Source organism: Palaemon carinicauda, unplaced genomic scaffold (assembly GCF_036898095.1).
Source record: "Palaemon carinicauda isolate YSFRI2023 unplaced genomic scaffold, ASM3689809v2 scaffold230, whole genome shotgun sequence".
In the NCBI taxonomy this organism is placed as follows: domain Eukaryota; kingdom Metazoa; phylum Arthropoda; class Malacostraca; order Decapoda; family Palaemonidae; genus Palaemon; species Palaemon carinicauda.
In genome coordinates this window covers 33,676-44,609 of record NW_027169921.1, presented here as the reverse complement: position 1 = coordinate 44,609, position 10,934 = coordinate 33,676, and the positions used below count along the sequence as shown (strand labels likewise).

General features: G+C 38.7%; 1 long non-coding RNA gene across 1 annotated transcript; it reads right to left on the bottom strand.

Moving 5' to 3' along the window:
* Positions 1 to 3,944: 3,944 nt before the first annotated feature.
* LOC137636109 (uncharacterized) lies at positions 3,945 to 10,534 on the bottom strand. Its single transcript, XR_011042938.1, has 4 exons — positions 8,640 to 10,534; positions 6,766 to 6,861; positions 6,224 to 6,390; positions 3,945 to 4,762 (listed from the first exon to the last, which is right to left on the bottom strand). It is a non-coding gene; the product is annotated as an uncharacterized lncRNA (long non-coding RNA).
* Between the last annotated feature and the right edge of the window lie 400 nt (positions 10,535 to 10,934).

The window sequence follows — 10,934 nt, the reverse complement described above, 5'->3', positions numbered from 1 at the left end:
ACTGCCAACAGCTCCTTGCAGTTGATATGCATGCTCCTCTGACTCGAGTTCTACAGACCTGAGCATTCCCGACCGTCCAGTGTCGCGCCCCAGCCCAAGTCCGATGCGTCCGAGAAGAGAACGTGGTGGGGAGTCTGAACAGCCAGGGGAAGACCCTCTCTTAGGTTGATATTGTCCTTCCACCAAGTCAGACAAGACTTTATCTTTCCGGAAATCGGGATCGAGACCGCTTCTAGCGTCTTGTCCTTTTTCCAGTGAAAAGCCAGATGGTATTGAAGAGGATGGAGGTGTAGTCTTCCTAGTGATACAAACTGTTCCAGGGATGACAGCGTTCCCACCAGACTCATCCACAGCCTGACTGAGCAGCGTTCCTTCTTCAGCATCTTCTGGATGGATAGCAGGGCTTGATCTATTCTGGGGGCTGATCGTCTTGTTGTTCAGCAACGTCCTCATCAGATAGTTCCTCATCCGAAAACTGATGAGGAAACGGCAACGGAGTGGGTAACGTCTGGCTCGCTGAGTCCGGTCGCACTGGTGCATGCGTGACGGAGCCGGACGCAACGTCATGGAATTGCTGCACAGTCTGTGAACTGTCAACAACCATGGGTGCGCGAGGAAGCACAGCGTCCACCCGAGACTGTCTAGACCGTCTGGGTTGTGCAGTCAACACCATACCGGGTTGCTGAGGTTGACGCACCGCGTCAAAACAAGTCACCTCTGATGGTTGTTGAACGTCCTGAACGTCAACAACCACCTCCGAGCGTCGCTTAACGTCAACGTGCGGCTGGCAACCCACACTGGGTCGCATCGGTGGAGGAACCACCTCAACTGGTAGACGCGAGAAGGTTACCTCAGCGTCAACAGGACTCACAACCGACCGGTTGGAAGGTTGTTGGCCAGAAGGTTCAGCAGCAACCTTCTCCGCATTAAAGTCCTCTATCAAGGACGCAAGCTTGGACTGCATGTCTTGCAGCAAAGCCCATTTAGGGTCTACGGGAGCAGGTGCGGCAACAGACGGGGTTAGCGACTGAGGCGGTACCGCTTTCCATCCCTGAAAGCCTTGTTTATGCATGACATAATTGTACAGCAAAACTTCAAAGGCTCGAAAACAGCTGTGAAGTTGACCTGTAAAAAACTTAGAGCGTCTCCTGGCCAGGCGCCAGGGAGAGTCTACGAGATTTGAGAAGTCTATCTGGGCAGAGGCAGGAACTCCCAAGCCGAGAACTTCTCTCGTGTCATATCAGACTCTCGCTCTATAAACCAGTTTAAAAGAAGGGAAAGCAAAGGCTGTATCCCCCAAACTCCTCCTGGTGATAAACCAGTCGCCTAGCAGACGTAAAGCTCTCTAGGAGAGCGAGAGAGCACTAGCTTATAAATAACGGCTTCGAAGTAGCTAGGCCTAGTGTAAGCTCTGACGTTTAGGCGAACGAGGAGCAGCAGTTACAAAAAGATCAAGACAAAGATCCTTAAAAATCAGCATGATTTAATTAAAAGTCCATAGAGGGCTAAGCAGCTTTAGGCTCCTCTCCGTCTGACAGAGTCCTCAAGGGAATATCAGTAGGAGGGGGAACAGCAACTTCCTCATCTAAAGGAACCTTGTCCGATAAAAGCTGAGTCTCAAGCAAGGGAGAGACCTAACGTGGTGGCAATGCTTTACAAGCAGAGTCCGCACACACTGGTGCATAGGTAGCGGACCAGGACGCAACGTCATGTAACTGCTTGACAGTCTGAACTGTCAACAACAACAGGTGCGTGAGGACGCACAGCGTCCACTCGAGACTGCTTTGACTGTCTAGACTGAGCAGTCAAAACAACTCTAGAATGCGGAGGTTGACGCACAGCGTCAAAACAAGTCAACTCCGATTGTTAGCGAACGTCCTGAACGTCAACAGGAGCATCAGCAAGTGGCCTAACGTCCAAATGTGGCTGAAAATCCACACGAGACCGCATCGAGTGTGGTTCTAAACAACCTGACTGACGTGACTTAGCTACGCCAACGTCAACAGGATGCACAAAGGAACGTTAGGTTGGCTGAAAGCCAGGATATCGATGAGATAAACGGCTAGACTCAACGGACTAATCGGCAGAATAGTCTTCCATAAGGGAGGCAAGCATATTCTGCATGTCTTGCCGTACAACCCATTAAGGATCCACGGAAATGGTTGCGGTAAGAGACGAGGGTAACGTCTGTGACCGCAACACTTTGCCAACAAAAAAGACTCTCGGAGTCTGTGTTACGCTTTTGTTAGGCGGCGAGCAGTTTTCCGATGACTGCATAGGGTCAGAGCTGTCCTAATGGCTGCAACCAGGACGCTGGACCTGTCCTGAAAGGACTGACTTTCGCTTAAGGGTCTCGAAACCTTGTTACAGGTTTCTTATGCGAAAAGCCTTCGGATGACGAGGAGAAAAAAACGTCTCTCTCGCCTTATGGTAGGGGAGATCTTGGTAAGATACACCCGATACCATAGAGGGAAACGTCTGTTCGCTGATCAAGGCCTCTCGAACCCATAAGTCGTATGACATTACTTCTCCCCTGGGCTTGGGAGCTTGCAAGAGGTCCCGGACTAGGTGAACGACAGGCACGAACAGACGAACCCTCGGACGCAACACTGTAACACTTTGCGCAATATCACTTTATCACTACGATTTTCTGTTTTGCACTTATTACACTGAAATCGAACCTTTTACTGATTTCTACCTGAAGCACGCAATTCTACCCTCATCAAAAGGTAGTAAATGCGAAATCAGGCGTATAATGCAAGCATATTAATACCAGCAAAAAAACAGTAAACATCTTTTAAGATAAAAAAATTCAGTGGTTGGGGAAGAGAATAAACACTAGTTCATTCAAAACTATGTTTTCAATCTCTCACCGTACATTGCCTGGGGACGAGAATAAAACTAAAAACGTTTTATCCTTTCTCCCCGTACAGAGACTAGGGACGAGAGTAACTCGAGAACAACGTTACCCGCTTGAACGGAACGTTTTCTCTCCTCTCTCTCCCTCCGTCTCTATATCTCTCTCTCTTTCTCTCTTGATTTCGCACCTAAGAGAAGAGCCCAATTACGTTTCGTCAAAAAAACATGTTATTTGACCAAAGGAAAAAACTGAAAGGTTTTTCAATTAAAAAGTTCCTTTAAAATAGAATTTAAAACATTTAAGCTTTGAAAGAATGAACAAAACGTCAGAATCGATTTACTCTTTCTGCAAAGTGAAACCGTGATACACTCTCTCTCTATCGTAACGATAGAGCGCAAACTGCGTAGCATAAATAAACTACAGTAAACGTTAGTTCATCTTTGAAAACAGTACGAAGACTATTCAAAGAAAATCTTTCATAAAAAATTTCATTTAAAAAGTTTTAAATCCTTAGCTCTTCAAAAGCTATTTACGATTTAAAGGGCTCAACGTTGATTAACTTCGGTTTCCAAGTTAGGACCGCCTACTCTCAGGAAAGGTCGCATATAAACAAAACATTAAAATTTATTTTTTATGTTTATTATAAATGGAAAGTTAATCGAAGAGGAAAATCTATAATTAATTTATAACGTGATAAGATAATTACTAAAAGCCTAAACACACTTCCGTCTAAGGGAAGGGTCGGCCATTTAAAAGTCAAAGAAAGTCCATACTCTCTTTGTCACCAAAAATTAAATCTATCCAAAACGAGTTCAAGATTTAAGATGAAGATAAAACACCTGCACTGCGAAAGCTCAAACCAGAATATAGTACTTCACCAAAGATGATGGGAAAAACTCCAGGTTTCAACAGCGAGTAAAGTACGTCTTGTCGACACGTCGACAGAGAGAAAATTGAGTCTTTGTTTACATAGAGTTTGGTATCTGGCCGACAGTTGACGCTGATGAGCACACCCGCAACCTGTATAGCGATCGCTAGCGAGTTTTTTTTGTACAGTTTTTTGTCTGTCGAGCAACAGAGTTGCAGCTATATATTCACCGGCTAAGTTAAATATTTAAAATTAACATTTGAATTCAAATAAAATACAGATCAATTTTTAAAGACAAAATCATGCATTATATTTACTGAGTATTGGAGACTACAATATGTAATTTTTTTTAGAGATTAAGAGACAAAAATGTATAAAAAATAAAACAATTTTCTACTAAAACAATAGAAATGTACCATTACAATGTTAAAAAAAAATTTATGAAATACTTTCACTGAATATTGGAGACTAAATTACTTATAGCTTCCATAATTCTTAAAGATTTTTCAAGAAATTATAAAACTAAAATGAGTTTATTTCTCAAGTAAAAAAAATATTCCACTACAATAAAAGAGCTGTACCTTTACAAAACAGAAATACAAAATCATGACATGTATTTAATGAGCATTGAAAATTACAGTGCCGTACTGTAAAATTAACTATAATCTTTTAAAAACTATATCATTCTCAAACACTAATTCTTTTTAAGACTAGGGATCTTTGGTGAGGTGCTGTATGATCTCAAAGGATTTTAATAATTGAAAAATAAAAATAGAATAAATTTCCACTAGAACAAAAAATTGTACCTTTAATTCAAGGCATACGATGAAAGACGATGTCTTTTCGTCTGCCGATCTTTTACTAGAGATGCCAGTCTATGGTAACTTATTATCTTATACGATAAACTAAAATTTTTTCCTTAACGAATTGAAGCCTCAAAAATTATGCCCACACTGTCAGCTTGTTTTTTCTACTGCTATCATGAAACCGCATTAAATTCCTTGCGGCAAACACGTCAGCTCATCAAAATCACTCTGTAAAATAAAAAAAGATAATGGTTACTATAAAAGAAAAGAAACTTGCTATCACACAAAATATAATCTTTGATAAAACTAAATTTCTAAAAAAAGGCTTTAAAAAATTTTTATATTTCATAGAGAAATAAGATATATTTCTCTTCAAAACCTTTTTTTTTCTCACCTTGATTTTTTAAAAGTATCTAGTTTATATATGAAAAATCCGTTTTAATCTTACTATCCATAAAATATTTTATTCTAATTACTCATTATTCTCTTGTAGTTTATTTATGACCTTGTTTCCTTTACTCACTGGGCTATTTTTCTCTTAGCCTTTGGGCTTATAGTATTCTGCTTTTCCTACTTTGGTTGTAGCTTGGCTAGTAATAATAATAATAATAATAATAATAATAATAATAATAACAATAATAACAACAATGATTGTTATAGAGTATAACCCCAGAAGACATGCAAATCAATAGCCATAGATAGCCGAAGCCCAGAGGAAAATAGACGTAAGAAAAGTGATGGTCAATTGAATGATTACAAATTATTCGACGTCATAATTGTAAGTCTCCGATGCCCATTCTAATTAATAAGCAGGTGGGTGGCGACTTGAACATCAAACATAGGGTTGTGGTGGCTGATGTGGTAAAGTCTCTGACTGGCGAATGCCAGACTGGGGTTCAAGTCCCGCTCAAACTATGGCGTCATCCCGTCACTCGGGAGGTCTTTGAGAACTGTTACGAATCGTGAGCAACGCCATGAGACATTTGAGGTAACATTATGGCTGACAGGACACGCTCTTCAATTGGGAAGGAGAATGAAATCGAGCACAACAAATACATTTTATAATGGTATGGAGAGAAACTGGTGCAAAAAACTTTGGTCGCTGCAATCTCACCAACCTTGTGAGCTAAGGATGGGGGGTTTGAGGGAGCCTATAGGTCTATCTACTGAGTCACCAGCAGCCATTGCCTGGTCCTCCTTGACCCTAGCTTGGGTGGAGGGGGCTTGGGCGCTGTTCATATGTATGTGTGGTCAGTCTCTAGGGCATTGTCCTATTTGATAGGGCAATGTTACTGTCCCTTGCCTCTACAATTCATAAGCGGCCTTTAAGCCTTTAAAATTACCTCAAAGATATGTTACAGTTACAGGGGAAACCGAAGAGTGAAAAGAATACTTATCTATGAATACTTAGAGAACCAGCCCATACCATCATAAAAGTAGTACTTATTATGCAGTTAATTCTAACAGTCTTTCCTTCTTCATCATAATGCTCAACACAGTAGTTTAGATCTTTATTCCAGCTGTGACGAGATTGTGGCATGCTCTTCCTAATTAGGCAGTTGAATTGGTGGAACTTAGAGAGAGAGAGAGAGAGAGAGAGAGAGAGAGAGAGAGAGAGAGAGAGAGAGAGAGAGAGAGAGAGAGAGAGAAATAAATGTCAAGTCAGAACACAAGTACGTCATATCCTACTTGAGCTCGATCCGTCCCGGGCAACGTTCAGACACTCCTGGTGTTTCAAAACTTCCTTCAAACTGTCGAGTTCCTCTTCAGGGCAGCATTCTCCGCTTCTTATCCGTTACCTCCAGTTCCAATTGGCTGAGCTTGGGGTCGTACCTACGTCTCACTGCTTGCAACTTCTGTTTGTAAAATTGAGAATGCAGTTTTGTAATAAGTCTTTCACTAAGAATTGTAATTCATATATTAATTTGCTTACTTTAATTAGTATCACTTTTTTACTTCAATTCAAATAAGTGGCTTACTTTAATTCAAATAATTTGCTTAAGTTAATGCAAGTAACTTTCTTACTTGAATGGCAAATAACTTTAATGAAAATATCTTGATCAATTTCACGCAAATAACTAGCTCACTTTAATGAATATAACTTTCTTACTTTAACGCAAATAAATTACTTCAATGCAGATTACTTTACTGCAGATTTTAAAACAATAAAATTCCATTCAATGCTACAAAGAAACAACATATTAATAAGTATTCACTAAATAGTGACTTACACTAGAAATAAGATCCATTTTTGCAACGGCAGAAGATGATTGACATTGCTGATATTTTGTTATTTGATCCCTTAGTTTTTCCAGCTCAGCATGGTTCTGGAACAATAAAAAAAAGTAGTGTGGTTGAAGTAAGCCTACCTTTCTTCTTTTCTTTTCAACTCATGAATGGCAGAGGTTAGAGACAGTGACATTACCATTTTAAGCGTGACATGCCCTAGAGACTGACCATATTACATATGATCAGCTCCCAAGCCAGTCTCCACCTAAGCTAGGATCAAGGATGGCCAGGCAATGGCTGACGACAACTTAGCAGGTAGACCTACAGGCTACCCAAAACCCCCATCCTTAGCTCACAAGAATGGTAAGGTTACAGCAACCAAAGAAACTTAAAGTTTGAGCAGGACTCAAAACCCAGTCTGGCAATCGCCAGGCAAGGACGCTACCACCAGCCCAACACAACATCCATACCTAGCGATCTGTTGGACAGGGGCGAGACCCACTCAAGGTCAATAGTTTCTAGCAGTGTCTGCAATCTTCTATCCTTGTGAGCAAGAGATGGGGGTCTTGGGAAGCTTATAGATTTCCTGTGGAGTCATCAGCACCCATTGCCTGGTCCTCCATTGTCCTAATTTGATGGAGAGGGGACTTGGGCATTGATCATTTGAGTATATAATCAGTCTCTAGGGTCACCGTCAATATCCCTTGCCTCTGACATTCATGAGAAACCTTTAAACTTTCAATATAAAATGTTAAGGATGTGAAATACAGGTTATAAGAAGAACCATTATGCATTATAACTGGACACCAAGAAATAACCCTGAAATGAAACCATCTATTCAACCCAAACACTAATAATACCTGTCTCTTACTATTCCTTTAAATTTTTATTTAGTTTGCAACCCTTTTATATATCCCATAAACTGTACCCTAATTCGAACAATAAAAAAAAAGTAATATAAGATGAACATAACAGTTCAACAAAAATATCAACACCAAAATCTTCAATAGAAAGAGTCCCTTCATATTAAACCTACATTCAAGGACCTGTCATGCTTGATAAGGTTTTACAATCAAGGACACATACAATTTGTCATATTACAGTTTTTTCATGAATAAAAACCAGTTCTAAAGAAATTTGTTTCATTGCTAGGTTCAGGAAAATTTAACTCAAGATTGTTTTGTCAATATAAAATCTTCCAAAAATTTGAACTAGTTTATACCTGGTAACTACAAGGAAGTAACAACAGGGAATATAAACCATTATAATTTTCCTGTGTAAATCATCTTAATCAATGGATATAGTATCAGTAATCAAGGACAATTATATATTTAGGAACTTAGTGTTAAAATAAAACACTACAGACAGATTCACATTCCACATAAAATTTCCATTGTCATTTTCCCCAACTTCATGACAGTTTCTACTTTGTAATTGATCAATTGATTTGAAGTTCTCTGACATCCTGACATCAAAGGTCATTGACGCCGATATCGTTTATTATAAATAAAGATTAAAAGAATATTCAATTAAAACCAAAGAAGTAAATATGTTATAAAAGTTAAACAGCATTAAGAAGACCTGCTTCGGATATAAATCTAAAAATTCAACTAGAAGTTAATATGATATATAAGTTGAATAGCCTTAAAAACACCAGCTTCTGACTCTACTTTGTAAAATAATGATTAAGTGCTTTACTGTAGAACAATGTACTTCGCATGGAAGTTGAAAAATGTAGACATCTGGCTTTCATGCAAAGAAAATACTTTTTTTCTAAATCAAATACACTTTTTCCTGTACCAATATAGATACTGTATCTGACCTTTATATAACGATAAAGTAAGTCTTATTTAAATCTAAATACTTTTTCACTCACCGTCATTTTTATTTCAGAAAATTCCTGCGATCTCGTTGCCTCCGTCTCTTCCAATTCTATCTTCAACGCGAGTATCTTATCATGTTGCACCGCCAACTCATGCGTACGAGCTTCATCATCCAGCAATCCTGTGAAGATAAAAGTGGGTGAACTAAAGAATTCGGTTCCGTTTTTATATGCGATCTCATTTATGAAGTGATCTCAGAAATTATTCTTTTGCTTTGGTAAACGATCTCAAAATTTTTAATGAGGGAAAAAAAAAAAAAAAAAAAAAAAAACTGATTTTGACATAAAAATCTATTTTCGGGTGAGATAGCCACGTCGTCCTGATGGAGAGTCCTTCCAGCAGCTTCCTACTGTATAATATGTCTGCGAGTGATATCACCACAAGGAATTACCGTCAGGTATCACGGGGTTCTAACCCCCCGGAACAACTATCCTAAGATATCGTGTATAATCAGGGACGTATCCGTAGATAACCATAGATATCCGCACCCCAAACAGAATGAACCCAGTCTGGGAATCTTACGTGAGGAGCCGTTACTAGAAGATCTAATGGTTCTTGCTTCGCCGTGCGCTCACTTCACTCGCGAACAATTTAAAACATCTAGCTTCGTATGCACTGGCAAGTGGTGATGTTGAGCTGCGCACGCTATCATCAATGATTGATTATTTCTTAGCTAATTATTCCTGCACGCTATCATCAATGATTGATTATTTCTTAGCTAATTATTCCAAGTATATATACATATATATTTTTTAGAAAATCTAATGGTTCTTGCTTCGCAGTGAACAGTAGTGAGATCGCTACTGTCAAGCGAGATCGCATACCAAAGCAAAAGCACGACTTTGAGATCTCATACCAAAACAGCACCAAGAATCCTTATATAAAATAAGGTCCTCAACTTGCGAACATTCGCAGATACATACAAAAATCCAAATGAAATCAGAAATTTCAGATATTGTATCCACGTTCATATACTGTAATAAGATCAAGGAATATTGTTATAAAACCATATTATATCATTTAATAAAGTAAGCAAAATGACAAGTGCAAATAACCTTTGAATTATTTCATATAAAAGACTATTATTTGAGTTTTGTAACTGGAAATTAAGGGCATGGAAGTTATTAGACTTACCCTAGGCCATAATTTAATAAAATTCAATAAACCCTTTTACCCCTAAGCTATTTGGAACTTTCCAACCCTTAACCCCCAGGGTTTTTTTTTTTTTTTAAGCACATAATGCAATATATTTTTTTGAAATTGCTTTAACAGCCGTAATTTTCATCATAGAGAGGTCAGGTTGGTCTCATTATTTTGGAAAATGCCTAAAGTTTCTCAAAGTTATAAAAAACATGCAAAAAAAATGTAAATAGCAGTTTTTTGCAAGGACGTACCGGTAAGTCCATGGGGGTAAGGGGATGAGTTTTGTGAAACGTACCAGTGCGTCCATTGGGGGTAAAAGGGTTAACAAATAGCTTCTTCGAACATATCTCATTTAGGCCGACTGCAGGATCAAAGTACAGTGAACCCTCGCTACTTCGCGGTTCGACAATCGCGGATTCACCACTTCGCGGGGTTTTCCCATAACCCATATATATACATATCGCGGATTTTCCGGAAAATTCGAAAATACCGCGAAATCTGAAGACAACCAAATACGATATTTTGTTACCTGTAATTCCATTAATACTGTAATTAGTAATATCTGCTCTTACTGATTGTTCATTGCATTACATATGATATATAATTCAGCACAGAAAGAAATAAAACACGAAAAGAGAATGTGATCATACGATAATTCAGTACGTAGTAAAATTAAATCGAACATGAAATGCAAATCAGATGCAGTCATACCATATTAGAATGGTGTGTACTGTAATGGATGTGCTTCTTTTCCATGAATCTTTTGTATGTAAACGTACGTAGTACAGTACTGCATCCAATAATATTCTTTGTTGCAAAAATCACATTTCGAATACTGTAAGCGTACGAGAGAGAGAGAGAGAGAGAGAGAGAGAGAGAGAGAGAGAGAGAGAGAGAGAGAGAGAGAGAGAGAGAGAGAGAGAGAGAGGCGTAAAATAGCGTACGTAAATTTTTATTATTATTGTTATTATTATTATTATTGTTGTTGTTGTTAATAAAATTATTATTGTTATTATTATTAATCATTATTATTATTATTATTACTGTACAGTATTATTATCATTATTTATTATTATTACGGTATTGTACTTAATCTACGTACGTTCAGTATGCGCGGGGGCATCTTCTATGAGTAACCAACGCGC